Below are 15,396 nucleotides of genomic sequence, written 5' to 3'. Positions count from 1 at the left end.
CACGCAAATGACGGAGAGGTTCCTTTGAAGGGGCAAGGCCGATTTCCTTCCCCATCCTTCCCTAACCCGGGCTTGTGGTCCGTCTCTAATGACCTCTTTGTCGACGCGACGTTAAACACTTCTCCTCCTGCTCGTGAGGCCAAGTGCTTAGCTTCACCGAACAGTGACAGCTCTCGGTCATGAAAACTGACAACGACTGTGACAGCGTGCGCTGGCCCCACGCCCGTCTATAACGCATCCAATGACGCCATTAGCAGAGGATGACATGGCGCTCGGTCGGTACCGATGAGTCCGCCATGGCCTGTGAATGGAGTTAACGTACTTTCTTGTTACCAAAGTGTTTTTCTGCTTCTCTTCTCATCGTACCTGGACGCGCTTTTATTTTTGATTTCTTGGCAATTATTTAATGGTAGTGGCCGGATGAGCTCCGCGAAGCCGCAGATAAACACTCTTTCAAGTGAGCGATTTCTTACTAGTAGCGGTGTGGATGTGAGTCACCTGCGCGTAACTCCGCAGTCAGTCTCGTCGCGATTGTGTCAGTGACGTCAACGATTAATTTCTGTGCCGAGTGTTGAGCTACAAAATTTTGAGCACGGGGAAGCCTACGCAGGCGCCGATAGGGGAGGGGCCCGAGCTTAGGAAGTTAATCAGATCTCGCTGCTGTCAGTCGTGTTACAGTAACGCATTTCGTGCATTTGGGTCTTTTTTGTCTTCATTTTAATGTTTTACTTGTTTACTTAGTTTTCGTGAGACACATGTTACACGAGTACTGAGCATTTCTCTTCACGTAGTCTGCGACAAGAGGGACCAAATACCTATAACAAGCGAAAAATGTTTAGGTTTTACAGTACCTGGAGAAAGGTAGAACCTACACTATGCATAATTAACAACGAACTGATAGGTTTTTTAATGAAATTTTTTGCAACATTTACACTACTGGCCATTAAAATTGCTACACCAAGAAGAAATGGAGATTATAAACGGGTATTCATCGGACAAATATATTATGCTAGAACTGACATCTCATTACATTTTCACGCAATTTGGGTGCATAAATCCTGAGAAATCAGTACCCAGAACTACCACCTCTGGCCGTAATAACTGCCTTGATATGCCTGGGCATTGAGAAACAGAGCTTGGATGGCGTGTACAGGTACAGCTGCCCATGCAGCTTCTACACGATACCACAGTTCATCAAGAGTAGTGACTGGCGTATTGTGACGAGCCAGTTGCTCGGCCATCATTGACCAGACGTTTTCAGCTGGTGAGAGATCTGGAGAATGTGCTGGCCAGGGCAGCAGTCGAACATTTTCTGTATCCATAAAGGCCCCTATAGGACCTGCAACATGCGGTCGTGCATTATCCTGCTGATATGGAGGGAGGGTTTCGCAGGATCGAATGAACGGTAGAGCCACGGGTCGTAACACATCTGAAATGTTACGTCCACTGTTCAAAGTGCTGTCAATGCGAACAAGAGGTGACCGAGACGTGTAACCAATCGCACCCGATACCATCACGCCGGGTGATACGCCAGTATGGTGATGACGAATACACGCTTCCAAAGTGCGTTCACCGCGATGTCGCCAAACACGGATGCGACCATAGTGATGCTGTGCACAGAACCTGGATTCATCCGAAAAAATGACGTTTTGCCATTCGTGCACTCAGGTTCGTCGTTGAGTACACCATCGCAGGCGCTCCTGTCTGTGATGCAGCGTCAAGGGTAACCACAGCCATGGTCTCCGAGCTGATAGTCCATACTGCTGCAAACGTCGTCGAACTGTTCGTGCAGATGATTGTTGTCTCGCAAACGTCCCCCTCTGTTGACTCAGGGATCGAGACGTGGCTGCACGATCCGTTACAGTCATGCGGATAAGATGCCTGCCATCTCGACTGCTAGTGATACGAGGCCGTTGGGATCCAGCACGGCGTTCCGTATTACCCTCCTGAAGCCACCGAATCCATATTCTGCTAATAGTCATTGGATCTCGACCAACGCGAGCAGCAATGTCGCGATACGATAAACTGCAATCGCGATAGGCTACAATCCGACCTTTATCAAAGTCGGAAACGTGACGGTACGCATTTCTCCTCCTTACACGAGGCATCACAACAACGTTTCACCAGGCAACGCCGGTCAACTGCTGTTTGTGTATGAGAAATCGGTTGGAAACTTTCCTCATGTCAGCACGTTGTGGGTGTCACCACCGGCGCCAACCTTGTATGAATGCTCTGAAAAGCTAATCATTTGCATATCACAGTATCTTCTTTTTGTCGGTTAAATTTCGCGTTGTACCACGTCATCTTCGTGGTGTAGCGATTTTAATGTCCAGTAGTGTAAAAAGTAAGCTGAACTGAACAACACACAGTTGTGTGAAGCTATTTTGCACGAAGGATAAAAAAAGACGCAGTGTGTGAGTTCTCTAGCAGTTAAATGATTATATTCGGAAATGTTTGGACAACACTTCTGCTATTCATAAAACGACATTCGTCAAATATACCAATTATCAGTTTCCTTTCAGTCCTCGTTGCTATTCCCGTAATGATGTTAGTACAGGGTGTCCTAGGAGAATTGGTCAATATTCAGGGATGTGACAGGACCGCAAAATAGTTCAGTAAACATGGGCTCTAAAATACATACCTTAGGAGCTACGAGCACATGTTCTGTAGAGGCTGTGTGTGTCGCAGTATCGAAAAAGGGCTCACAGATCTTAAGGTATGCATCTTACAAGGAGACGGCACGACCGTGGGGTCGGGGATTTTTCCGCAATTTTGTGTGGTGAAAGAGGACCCCTAACACCTCTCATGGTTAAAATATTAGGACGCACTACCCGGAAAATCCTCGGAAAAATCGATCCAAAGTTTCTTAGGTGCCTTATGAGTATAAAATGTTAGTACACTGCCGAGGCGCCGTCTGGCCTCGGTGTTTAGGGCTCAGATTCTTACGCCAGAGGTCTCGTATTCGATTCCTCCTCTGGCACTTTTTTTTCTTCTGTTTCATTTTATTTGTTTATTCCACCAATTATTCAGACAGTTTCCCTTATCTTTAACAAATTAGTTACATTATTGAACAAAAATTATTTTCTTTTTGTCCACCAACACCATTGATGGCGGTGGGTTTTCCATTTTTCATTGCAAAGTATATGAGGAGAAACATTGCCTTTTTAATCAGAGTAACAAAGTCGATTGGGAAACATTCAATTTTTATATATATAATAATTATAAACAAGAACCGCAGTGGTAATTACCGTAAAAACAAACAAAGCAATAATTTTTGCGACATCTTGCGGAACATATAAAAGCGGAGTTTTTACAATCACAGGGCGTTTGCAATAAATCTGTACAAAAACATCTCCCATTAACATTTACGAAAATGTTTCGAGTTTCTGACAATTTTGAGGCAAACCAGGCATATTAAATCATGTCTCGGAATATTGGTGATGATAATTGTCGGTGAATTATAGAATGAATTTTTATACAATCTTCCCGGCAATTAATTTCACGATTCTCCTGTAACAATGCACTGCAATTTTGCAAGCAACAGAAGAAAAAAAAAGTGCCGGAGGAGGAATCGAACCCGAGACGTCTGGCGTAAGGTTCCGAGCGCTAACCATGTAGGTCAGACGGCGGCACGACAATGGACTAACATTTTATGCTCATAAGGCACCTAAGAAACTTTGGATCGATTTTTCTCGGGATTTTCCGAGTAGTGCGTCCTAATATTTTAACCACGTGAGGTGTTAGGGGTCCTCTTTCACCACACAAAATTGCGGACAAATCGCCGACCCCACGGTCGTGCCGTCTCCTTGTTAGAGCCCATATTTACTACACCTTTGGGGCACCGTGTATATTGTGAGTTTCTGTAAGAAGGGCAGCTCCCCGTAAGCTGAGTTTGACTTTTGGGCCTTTAAGCAGAGGGAGCGGCGGAGCCTCCAGCCTGGAGCGTCCAGCGTCCAGCGTCCTGCAGAGCCGGCAACAGCGCCCGGTGGCAGAGGCTGCGGCAGCCGCAGCCGGCGCGGTCCTGTCTCCAGCACAGCCGCGCCTCGCACCGCTGCTCCTCCGTAATATTTGGCACCGTGCTTTGCTCTCGCCCGCTCATTTACGAACAAATCGGCCGTTTCGTTATCGAACGATTCCTCCCGGCTTTCGTCTTAAGCGACTCAATGCGAGCACGTCAAACATCAAATCTGAGTGCACTCTTCACGAATTGGAGACCAGTCCGCACCGTCTTGCGCGGTTAGGGTCACCCGTCTTCCGTCATTCTTTACATTTTTTTTCCCGCGCGATTGATCGATCGTTTGTTTTCCGCAAGAGTGAGTGTTAATTCTTTCTGCCAGCAACCGTCGTACTTCAAAGAGTGGACTAATGTAAGGATTGGTGCCTTCCTTGCTGTAACGTCTACGTAATTACATACAAGATTCTTTGCCCCAGGCATATTCTTCAAAAGCGAATATGTACAGGGTGGTTACAGATAAAATTTCGCTACTTGAGCCAGTTTATTGGCTACCATTGACGCGTTTCCTCTTTATTTAGGCATCTTCGGGTTGGCTGATATTTAGTAGCTATCGGTACATGGGATAGCGCGCATAAAACATCCCAGCAGGTAAATGACCCTTGTCAAAGCTTTAAATACAATGTGCGGTGTCCTTATTACTTCGTGTGGCGCAGTCCAATGCAAACGAAACGCGATTAGGCCTATAGTAAAGCTTGGCGTTATAGAGGTGTAGAGCATATTCTGCCTGCACACCTCCGGCATTTTTAAGATGTAAAACTTTACTGTAAGCCTGACACCGTTTCGTTTGCACTGGATTACAACACGTGCCATAATAAGGACACCGCGCAGTGTTTTCCAAGCTTTGACGAGGCGCATTACCGGCTGGTATATTTTATGCGCGGTATCCTATGCATCCATTGCTACCAAATATCATCCAGTACGAAGATCCCTAAATAAAGGTGTACCTCATCGTTGTGGAATACTAACAATTTTAACACTGCAGCCAAGGCTGCTTGTTTCTTCGTATCATACATGCTGGTTGCTGTACCAACCCCGTTATGAAATGGAAAACGTTTTGATAGCAATGATGTTCAGACTGTGCGCTGCAGGATTTGCGTTGTTACTGCCTTGACTTGCCGTTAGGCGCCGGTACTGGTACGGAGACGTAGTCTTGAAACAGAAGCATCAGTATGCATTACAGTTGCACAGTCAAAATGCGTCTGAAAAAGAAGAGCAGGGGTTTAATAAAAACAATAGCAGTAGCGCTGCTAGTCGCGAGTATCGACGCATTAAAAGAGTACGGAGAGGTCTTTTCCGCACCGGTGTTGAAGAACATCATTCGCAAGTTCGAATTAAATGGCGATATGGGAATTGCTCCTGGAAGACGCCGCGGGCCAGATGCTTCACAAATTATTGTTGAAGTTACTGTTGCCACGGTTGAGAATGCTGGATGCAATGTTCAATCGTCAAGCAGTGCACGATTTATGTCATGACAGCGGAACATTGCATAGTCCACCGTGCGAACACTTGTGAAAGGGTATCTCTAGTGTGTTCCAGGCTATCGTGAATGCAGGTGGTCGCCACAGTGGGCAACGTTTGTAACCTGCAACGTAAACAGTGTAAGCCATTAACAAATCTTACCCTCTCACGTGGAAATTAAAATATGTCTCTTCAGTGGTTTTCATGGTTGCCCTCTCAAGCAGCGAAGGTTTAATTATAACCACTCGATATTTTGTCACAGGCTAATTTTTACGCTACAGGAGTATCAGAATTTGTTATCCCTACTGTAATTCTCAAATTGCGGCTCGGTAGTTCGGTGACTGTCCACGTTAAACTCTAGGTTCCCATGCAGCTTAGTTCGAAAGTCGATCGAAGGCTGTACCACTTCCAGTATTACTGTCTCTAGTGAACTACTGCAGTGGTGAACCGAACTTCCGGGTTGTTGACAAAACGACTTTTTTTTTTACTACGCTCCAATTCCCACTTCTTCATTGTTCCGTGTCAGAAGGCAACATGTCGGTTACACAAGTTTCCATCGGCGATAATGCAGCACATTTAAAGCGATTCGTCAGTTGACAAGTACAAGTCATGCAACTACCGTACTTTCACTAAGAAGAAGAGAGAATGCTCGCTTTAATGCGGAACCATTTGTTGTGGCATATTACTATGAGACTGCTTATCGATCTCGAACAGTATGCTTGCGCTGTGAAAGGTCTCCTTCGCAGCAAAATGTAGTGGAGGAGCAGGTGGGTCCTCACACAGAAGTGGCGGTGCTACTACACAAATATTCTGACCAGTGGCTGACATATCTGGCTAGTACATAGACTCGAGGTACTAATTTTAAAGCCACACTGACTGCACACGTGTTTAGAAAAAAATGGCTCTGAGCACTATGGGACTTAACATCTATGGTCATCAGTCCCCTAGAACTTAGAACTTCTTAAACCTAACTAACCTAAGGACAGCACACAACACCCAGCCATCACGAGGCAGAGAAAATCCCTGACCCCGCCGGGAATCGAACCCGGGAACCCGGGCGTGGGAAGCGAGAACGCTACCGCACGACCACGAGATGCGGGCACACGTGTTTAGACCTCGCACAAAACAATGCCCTGAAGACACAAACTTTGTAATACTTTAACAGCTGGCACTACGTTCTAGAATTTGTTTCTACTGATCATCATCAGTGGCAGCAGCTATTCGAAATCCTCAGCGGGATAAATGCCTCCTCTAGACCACAGAGTCCGTGGATTTTCATAAACATTCAGTAAAAGAGCTAACGACAATGAGTACCTACAGACTTAGGAGAGGTTACGAGTACCTTCGAGATGTTATAGTCAGTCAGCAACAGTTGAGCGCCGCCCAGGAGCTACAGCATTCCAGGAGCGGCTCCCTGCAACTCGGCCGCCTGGGAACAAAGTAAGTCGGCGTTTGTTTTGGTCACTCACACTGTCTCTACGACCATCTCGTTTCGTGCAGTTTGCTCATGCTGAGCACTATCAACAGAGGTTTTATATCACATTATTAGCCATCTAATCGCGAGTAGAGGACACGAACCGCCCGTCTTGTTCTGCTTACAGATAGTATACACGTAAACTTTTACTCCGCAAGCCAGTGTACAGTGTGTGCCAGAGGGTACATCAGCAACTACCTGTCCTCTTCCATTCGAGTACTGAGCAAGGAAAAAAAAAGCATTGTCTATGCGCAGCCTCATCTCTCGCCTTACTCTCGTCATCCATACATGAGATGGTGGTGGCAGTAGAATGAACACACAGTTTTCCTCGAACTACGTCGTCTTTCTTAATAAGATTCTCATTTAAGTTCCCTGACCATCTCTGCTACAGTTTCGGATGGACAATATGGACCTCTTATGATAACTATCTTGGAACTCTTCCATTTCGTCCGTGTTTGCATAGAAGAACGACTGGTAATTATGAGTCTGCCTTGATGCAAGACACTTTGTCATTTGTTTACTCATTTATTCCCCAAACTAGTTTCAGCGACAAATCTCGCCGTCATCAGTGGGTTCTTTAAATCTAAAGCACAAAATAGCATAGTTATACAAACACTGTAACTCATTATTACATGTCTGCTGATTGTTCTTTGAATATAGTTTTCTTTGGGTACTTTCAATACTACCTTATTTATTGTACGTCACAGCATGTTTGTAAGAAGTGTTGGGGCCGCGCGGTTTGAGGCGTCATGTCACGGACTGCGCGGCCACTATCCGAGTCCTCCCTCGAGCATGGGTGTGTGTGTTGTTCTTAGCATAAGTTAGTGTGTAAGCCAAGGGACCGATGACCTAAGCAGTTTGGTCCCTTAGGAATTCACACACATTTGAACATTTTGAAGAATTGTTGTCGCTGTTTGCGGCATATTTTCTGTGCTTTTTCTGCTGCCGTTTTTCTCGGCATGCATCATGTCACCTGCAACTATGCGAGCGGTTGTTAGTAAACAAATACTAAAAGGTGAACTTACGGATGTCACTGTTATATACTAGGGATTTCGGTACTGTTGTGGATACAGTTTTGGTGTGTACTAAGCTGTTACTTAGTTTGTCGTGTACTCACGTTCGTTGGACGGCATGCAGCTAACTTTGTACACAGAAAAACAAAACTTTGGTTCAAATGGCTCTGAGCACTATGGGACTTAACTGCTGTGGTCATCAGTCCCCTAGAACTTAGAACTACTTAAACCGAACCAACCTAAGGACACCACACACATCCATGCCCGAGGCAGGATTCGAACCTGCGACCGTAGCGGTCACGAACAAAACTTTGGCTCTTTGTTTATGCTCCAAAACATTACACCATCTTGCTGTTCGCATGTGCCATGAGAAATGTATCGCATCTTGCGAGAAAGCTATGGAAACTGTAGCGGGAGTTCTGACGACTTCTGTTCCTTATATATGTCTCTGTGTGTAATCGGGAAGTGGTACTTCTGCGTATGTGTGCTACCTGTTCTGTGTCCTGGGTCAGTTCTCTAAGAGTGGTAAAGACTGTGTTGTTTCCAAGTGCTGCGTTTTCGTTCATTACGTTTTTCCCTTTCACTATAGCCTTCTCGCAACAATCGACACATTTCTCGCGACACACGTGAACAGCAAGACAACGTAATGTTTTGGAGCATAAACAAAGTGGCAAAGTTTTGCTTTTCTGTCGACAAAATTAGCTGCATGCCGTCCAACGAACGTGAATACACGACAAACTAAGTAAAAGACTAGTACACACTAAAACTGTATCTACAGCACTACCGCAATCCCAAGTGAATAACGCTGTCATAATTAATTTCACCTTTTAGTATTTGTTTACTAACAGCCGCTCACATAGTTGCAGATAACATGATGCCTGCCGAGAAAAACGGCAGCAGAAAAAGCACAGAACACATGCCGCAAACAGCGACAACAATTCGTAAAAACATGCTATAACATACAATAAATAAGGTAGTATGAAAGTAACCACAGAAAACTATATTCAAAAAACACACAGTAAAAATGTTACATTGTATGTATAACAATGGTATTTTGTGCAAGTTTTAGATTTAAAGAAACCCACTGATGATGGCGACATTTGTCGCTGAAACTAGTTTGTGAAATAAATAACAGTGTTTTGCATGGAGGCGGACACACAATCCTCGTACTGTTGTACCTCTTATGAACTTATCTGCGTATTTGTGAATTCTTTGCATGTCTGTTGTCACGCTTACTTGATAAGGACTCAGTATGCTGGAGGAGTACTCTAGAACCGGTGAGATGCACTGCACGTACCCACAACCCTTCCAACAAATTCTGTAATACTGATCTTCGCTTTTCGTCCAATTTCATATCGCTTCTTAGCTTTATGCTAAATATTTAAACGATAAAACGTAATGCAGATGTACGCCACCAATATTGTAATCTGATAATGCCAGGTTCTATCTCTCTGTTGGAGGCATTATCTTGCCTTTATCCATGTTTAGAGGTAGCCGCCATACATTTACATCCAGTGGAAATGTTGTCCAAGTGTTTCCGCATTTATTTAGTTTCGTCCAAAGACGATACTTCTCTATAGACAACGTCTCCGAACTATTGGAAAGTGGTACTGACATTATGTGATAAATCGATTATGTATGTTGACAACATCAGTGGACCTATTACACTTCCACGGGGCACGCTTCTATTTAACATTCGCCGAATAGAATACCGTACTGTTTCGTATTAGTTTAAAATGCGTCGCTCTAATCGCATATATGCTGAGACACACCGTGCGAAGCGAGTCTCGGTATCGTCCGATGATTTATCATTTCACGGCACTCTGTCGTTATTGTCACCATAGTCTGTCCCCACCCCGTCACTGCCGTATACAGGTAAGACAGCGCGTCACACTCGACTAATACCGGGTGATCAAAAAGTCAGTATAAATTTGAAAACTGAATAAATCACGGAATAATGTAGATAGAGAGGTACAAATTGACACACATGCTTGGAATGACATGGGGTTTTATTAGAACCAAAAAAATACAAACGTTCAAAAAATGTCAGACAGATGGCGCTTCATCTGATCAGAATAGCAATAATTAGCATAACACAGTAAGACAAAGCAAAGATTAAGTTCTTTACAGGAAATGCTCAATATGTCCACCATCATTCCTCAACAATAGCTGTAGTCGAGGAATAATGTTGTGAACAGCACTGTAAAGCATGTCCGGAGTTATGGTGAGGCATTGGCGTCGGATGTTGTCTTTCAGCATCCCTAGAGATGTCGGTCGATCACGATACACTTGCGACTTCAGGTAACCCCAAAGCCAATAATCGCACGGACTGAGGTCCGGAGACCTGGGAGGCCAAGCATGACGAAAGTGGCGGCTGAACACACGATCACCACCAAACGACGCGCGCAAGAGAACTTCCACGTGTCTAGCAATATGAGTTGGAGCGCCGTCCTGCATAAACATCGTACGTTCCAGCAGGTGTTTATCAGCCAGGCTGGGGATGATGCGATTCTGTAACATATCGGCGTACCTCTCGCCCGTCACGGTTGCAGGTTTGCTTTCCAGCGCCATCTGTCGGACATTTTGTGAACTTTGTTTTTTTTTCTAATAAAACCCTATGTCATTCCAAGCATGTGTGTCAATTTTTACCCCTCTATCTACATTATTCCACGGTTTATTAAGTTTTAAAATTTATACTGACTTTTTGATCACCCAGTACTTGCGTGCCGTCACGAATTGCCCCAAGAATATCCAAAAATCCGTTGACGCGGAGGAGTGGCGCTGCTCGTACAGTGGCGGAATACAGCACTCCGTAGTGATGGATGCGCAGGACAGCTAAGAGCACGGCCGGGGATCGAACATTATCGAAGGCGGTTATTTTTCACAGGGAGTGAAAAATGTGGGCTTGCCCTCCCTCCAGGAGCAAATGAAGTCATCGGCCCTCGGGCGACTCGCGGATTAATTTATCTGCTCTGCTCGTGTCGTCGACTTCTGATTAGCCACCATCTACTCTGCTTCCGTCCTCCTACTTCTCCCTTTTCCTTCTCTCGGTTTCCGGTCACAGCGACCTGAAATAATAAGTCGTGATGGCCAGCATCCGTACCCTAGGTCGGGACTCCACCAGGAGGTTGTCAGTTGGGTCCTCGAGCAGGAGATTAGTATTAACGTCCCGTCGACACAGAAGTCATTAGAGACGGAGCACAACCTCGGATTAGGGAAGGAAATCGGCCTCGGAAGGAACCATCACGGCATTTGCCTGAAGCGATTTAGGAAATCGCGGAAAATCCAGATCAGGATGGCCAGACGCGGGTTCGAACCGTCGTCCCGAACGTGAGTCCAGTGTGCTACCCGCTTTCGCCACATCCTCGGTCGGGTCCCCGAGGCTCACTGATGAAAGAACGTATCCTCTCAGGATTTGGCCGGCTAATGGAGGAAATGTGTTAGTGCACGCTTTATGTGGAGATCGTGGCAAGGAAACTATCTCAGGAAGCCGACGATAGCAGAGCCTACACACAGCAAATCCCAATAATGTGACTGAAGAAAGACGAGCGACGAGGTATCAGCCACGTGTGAAGGGTGAATTCTGTGGAGACATCTGATACGTACGGAGCTAGACTGAAGACACCAAACAGTCAACGTTTCTAGTGAAGTGTTGGCAGAAGAGCCAACACTGTGTTACTAGAGGAGGCCGAAATGCACGCGTTTAATTACACGCTGACTGGCGTGAGGTCTCGAACAGTTAAGGGAATTGATAGTAGCAAAATCAAATGGCTCTGAGCACTATGGGACTCAACTGCCGAGGTCATTAGTCCCCTAGAACTTAGAACTAGTTAAACCTAACTAACCTAAGGACATCACACACATCCATGCCCGAGGCAGGATTCGAACCTGCGACCGTAGCGGTCTCGCGATTCCAGACTGCAGCGTCAGAACCGCGCGGTCACTTCGCCCGGCTAATAGTAGCAAATAAAGTACGTAGTTGATATAATATTTAACTTTAATCCACAATTGGTGTACATCGCTCTTGACGGTACATGTTATAATCTCAATATCAAATGCTATGGCGCCTTGCTAGGTCGTAGCAAATGACGTAGCTGAAGGCTATGCTAACTATCGTCTCGGCAAATGAGAGCGTAGTTGTCAGTGATCCATCTCTGGCTAAGTCGGCTGTACAACTGGGCCGAGAGCTAGGACGTGTCTCTAGACCTGCCGTGTGGCGGCGCTCGGTCTGCTATCACTGACAGTGGCGACACGCGGGTCCGACGTATACTAGCGGACCGCGGCCGATTTAAAAGCTACCACCTAGCAAGGGTGGTGTCTGGCGGTGACACCACATCTAGAATGGAAAAGAATGTCATCCGCATAGATGGGATTAGTCTGTGGTCGCTTTACACCAATTTTATTTTAACGTGTATTAAGTATTTTGTCTCGCTAAAAACTAATTAATAACTTAATCTGTACAACAATGGGTTGTGATATAGCAACACTTCGTATACTAAAAAGATCCGCAAAAAGATTTCGAGAGAGCAGGTCTCGATGAAACAGCAATAAAATAAAATAAATGTAGTCATCCCATGATGAAATATATAGCTGTCAAGTTGCAATCTACTGTTTGTCAAATAACGAACAATTATTAACGTTTGGTGTTTCCTGAAACATAAAACAAGTCAAAGCGTTACATTACTGTCACTATTAGCAGCCCGAAAATGGGAACAGTCTTAGTACGCTAGCCGACAAAGGTGGATTGCAATACGCACTATGGAAACTTCAGCTCGTCCATCTCGGGATCAGCATGCAGTGCGCTAACCAAATGGACCCGTATTCGATTCCTGGAGATTTTCTCCACTCGGGAAGTGGGTGTTCTGTTGTCCTTATCTTCGTACCATTATAACTGACGCAAAAACCGCTCTGTCACATGACAAGTCTAAGCATATACAACTTCGTACCAGGGCACGTCTTGGCCCTAATGAAGGTTCTTAATGGTCGAAACACGCTGTCGTATCTTCCTCTGTTGAGATGGCTGTATGGGCACATCCTGAAAGCATTTTTTTAAATCAGTGCTCCATTAGTGGCTTCAGCAACAATCGCTATCCTACAGTAATTTACTCGACTGCTTAACGCTTAGTATTCAACAATTTCGACAGCAAATATTATAATTAATTTAAGATAAAAATATTCCAGCGATTAAAAAAGAATCAAGACTTTCGTTCGCCGTTTGATGTTGATGCCACCCTTCCCCTGCTTTCTTTCTTTCGTTTCTTCCTTTCCTCCAATCTCAAATCTTGGTTGAGGTGACAGACTGATCCGCAGCGTAGTCGAAGTTAGATTTTAGTCGACAATTTCGCTCCGAGATGGTGAAACCAGCGATTGTCAGTACGAAGCAATGCTTATGCTAACATACTGTATGAGGTAGCCCGACGAACATATTGTTTGAGGTAGCCCGACGTGTACCTTGGCCGTTGGCGACATGTGATCCATATTCAATGCACGTCGCTGACACCACAGGAGAATCCTGCTTGCAGCGATCATTTCTAATTTCAATACGAAGCCGTCGTTTGCAAAATGTTCTATCTATTTAAGACGCTTCTCTTAATAATATCTAAAACAGTGAGCTAGTGTAATAAACGCGATATTACATAATGGACACATCACCACGAATGATATGGTACGTTCTATGTACATACATCGTAATCAGCTATGAAAAATTCACAATGTAATTATGAGCAAGTTTCCTTGTCGAGCTCTGTCGAGAAATGTAGCTAAGAAGCACGCAGCACGTATTTTGCGCTGGGTCCCGAAATCTCCCGCATAGCGACGTCAGAAGACGACCTGACATCAGGAGCTGTACCTGAGGGAATCCATGTCGCCACTAACCTCGCTCCCTGTCGCTGCTGTGCCGTCTGCGCTGCTAACATTTCGTAATGATAACAACGTGTTCACAATGGAACTCCAGTTAAATAAAGACAGCATAAGACGACCATCATTGCTTTGGTTATCAATCTTTGAAGCTGGGCCTCCATTCCTTTCATTTGTCAGCTACCCTCTTCATCTGCTGAATCCTACCATCTTTCTTATATACCGTTATCTAGGTTCGCCTCAACGATTCTTTCTCCCACCACTGCTTGAACACTTTTTCAGTAACGACTAACGTCTTAGTATGTGCCTCACCATTCGATCTCTTCGTTTCCTCGCTGGGTCTTTTAGTAAACAAACGTGGATGCTGGTGGAATTGTTCACCAAGGAGAGGTTTCCTGTTTAAAATTCCTGAAGCGTACATTTCAGCGAGACCTAAGCAATATATTACTTGCTACCACACTTCATTCCACGAAAAAGGGAAGGAATATGATAGTGATATTGTTGTGTACATAGTTCCGCGTAGTCAGCGCGTACACAACTTTCCCACTAGAGCGCGCCCCGCTAAGCACAACAGCGCAGGCGCAGCGCTCGTCCGTCTCCGCACTACGAGATGGCGCTGCCATAGAGACGGACAAAATTCTGCTTTCGCCGATCCGCGTATTAATATGTAACGCAGCCAATGAGATCGCCGCTAACGTAGAACTTTTTCTCCTCGCGGATCACACTCGCGCAGTGATACATCAACGCGCGATGTATTATAACGAGTGTACAGACCTCCGATTAGTCAGTCTGCATTTGTCTGTACCAGTCTGCATTTGTCTGTACCAGTCTGCATTTGTCTGTACCAGTCTGCAGTCAAGTTTCAGTCTGCGCCTTATAAGATTACCATATTCCTGTACATAGCCATGAAGATAAATGTATAGACGCTTTTGTCAAGTATCAGATATGTGAAAATAAGACCAAAGGAACTTCACATTGTCAATTGTAACTAGCATCAAGAACCAAGTTAAGTAATTTTTATGCTTGTTATTATTTTAATAAATGTGTGTGAAAATTAATCAAGTTCTGTTTAAAGTTTGTCACCGTCAGTCTGCTACTCTAAACGTGCAAGTGGCATTTCTATCGCCTGACCTAACGGCAGAAGATAAACACGCCACGATAAGACCACGTGACATATTGCTGACGCTCGCCTACTTCGTTAGAGCGACAAGTCAAATAATCTGATGGTGTGTGTACTGAAGGTCTTACAGTACGGTCACCACAGACACGTTATTTGCTCACAACTTTAATTGCTCTCCGGAGTGCACATGCAGATGCAGAAGGAACATAGTGCGAATACTTCGGGTTCTTAGAGTCCGTAATGTCATACGAAGTACTTACTTCATACTGAGGACTGAAATGAAAAAGTTACCACGGCGGGCCCACGTTTCATCGCTAGTCACGTAATTCGTGCCGGAAAGCAACACGCGTAAACAACGATGGCGGTATCGATTCCTCTCGCTGGGTGCCGCGACGAGGAACGAGGATTCGAATGGTGGGTAGTTAATTAAGGAGGCTGGTGTTTACAAAAGAAACCCGGC

The 15,396-nt window shown here is 45.1% G+C and overlaps 1 protein-coding gene across 1 annotated transcript in view; it reads right to left on the bottom strand.

Moving 5' to 3' along the window:
- The window catches only part of LOC126184502 (latrophilin Cirl), a 796,671-nt gene that overhangs the window by 713,469 nt on the left and 67,806 nt on the right, over positions 1 to 15,396 (bottom strand). Inside the window, exon 2 of the mRNA XM_049926894.1 lies at positions 6,816 to 6,902. The gene's annotated coding sequence lies outside the window, so the exon portion shown is untranslated. The remainder of the gene's footprint in view (positions 1 to 6,815; positions 6,903 to 15,396) is intronic.

Source organism: Schistocerca cancellata, chromosome 4 (assembly GCF_023864275.1).
Source record: "Schistocerca cancellata isolate TAMUIC-IGC-003103 chromosome 4, iqSchCanc2.1, whole genome shotgun sequence".
Classification (NCBI taxonomy): Eukaryota; Metazoa; Arthropoda; class Insecta; order Orthoptera; family Acrididae; genus Schistocerca; species Schistocerca cancellata.
The sequence above is the reverse complement of the archived record's forward strand: the minus strand, read 5'-3'. Positions and strand labels throughout refer to the sequence as shown.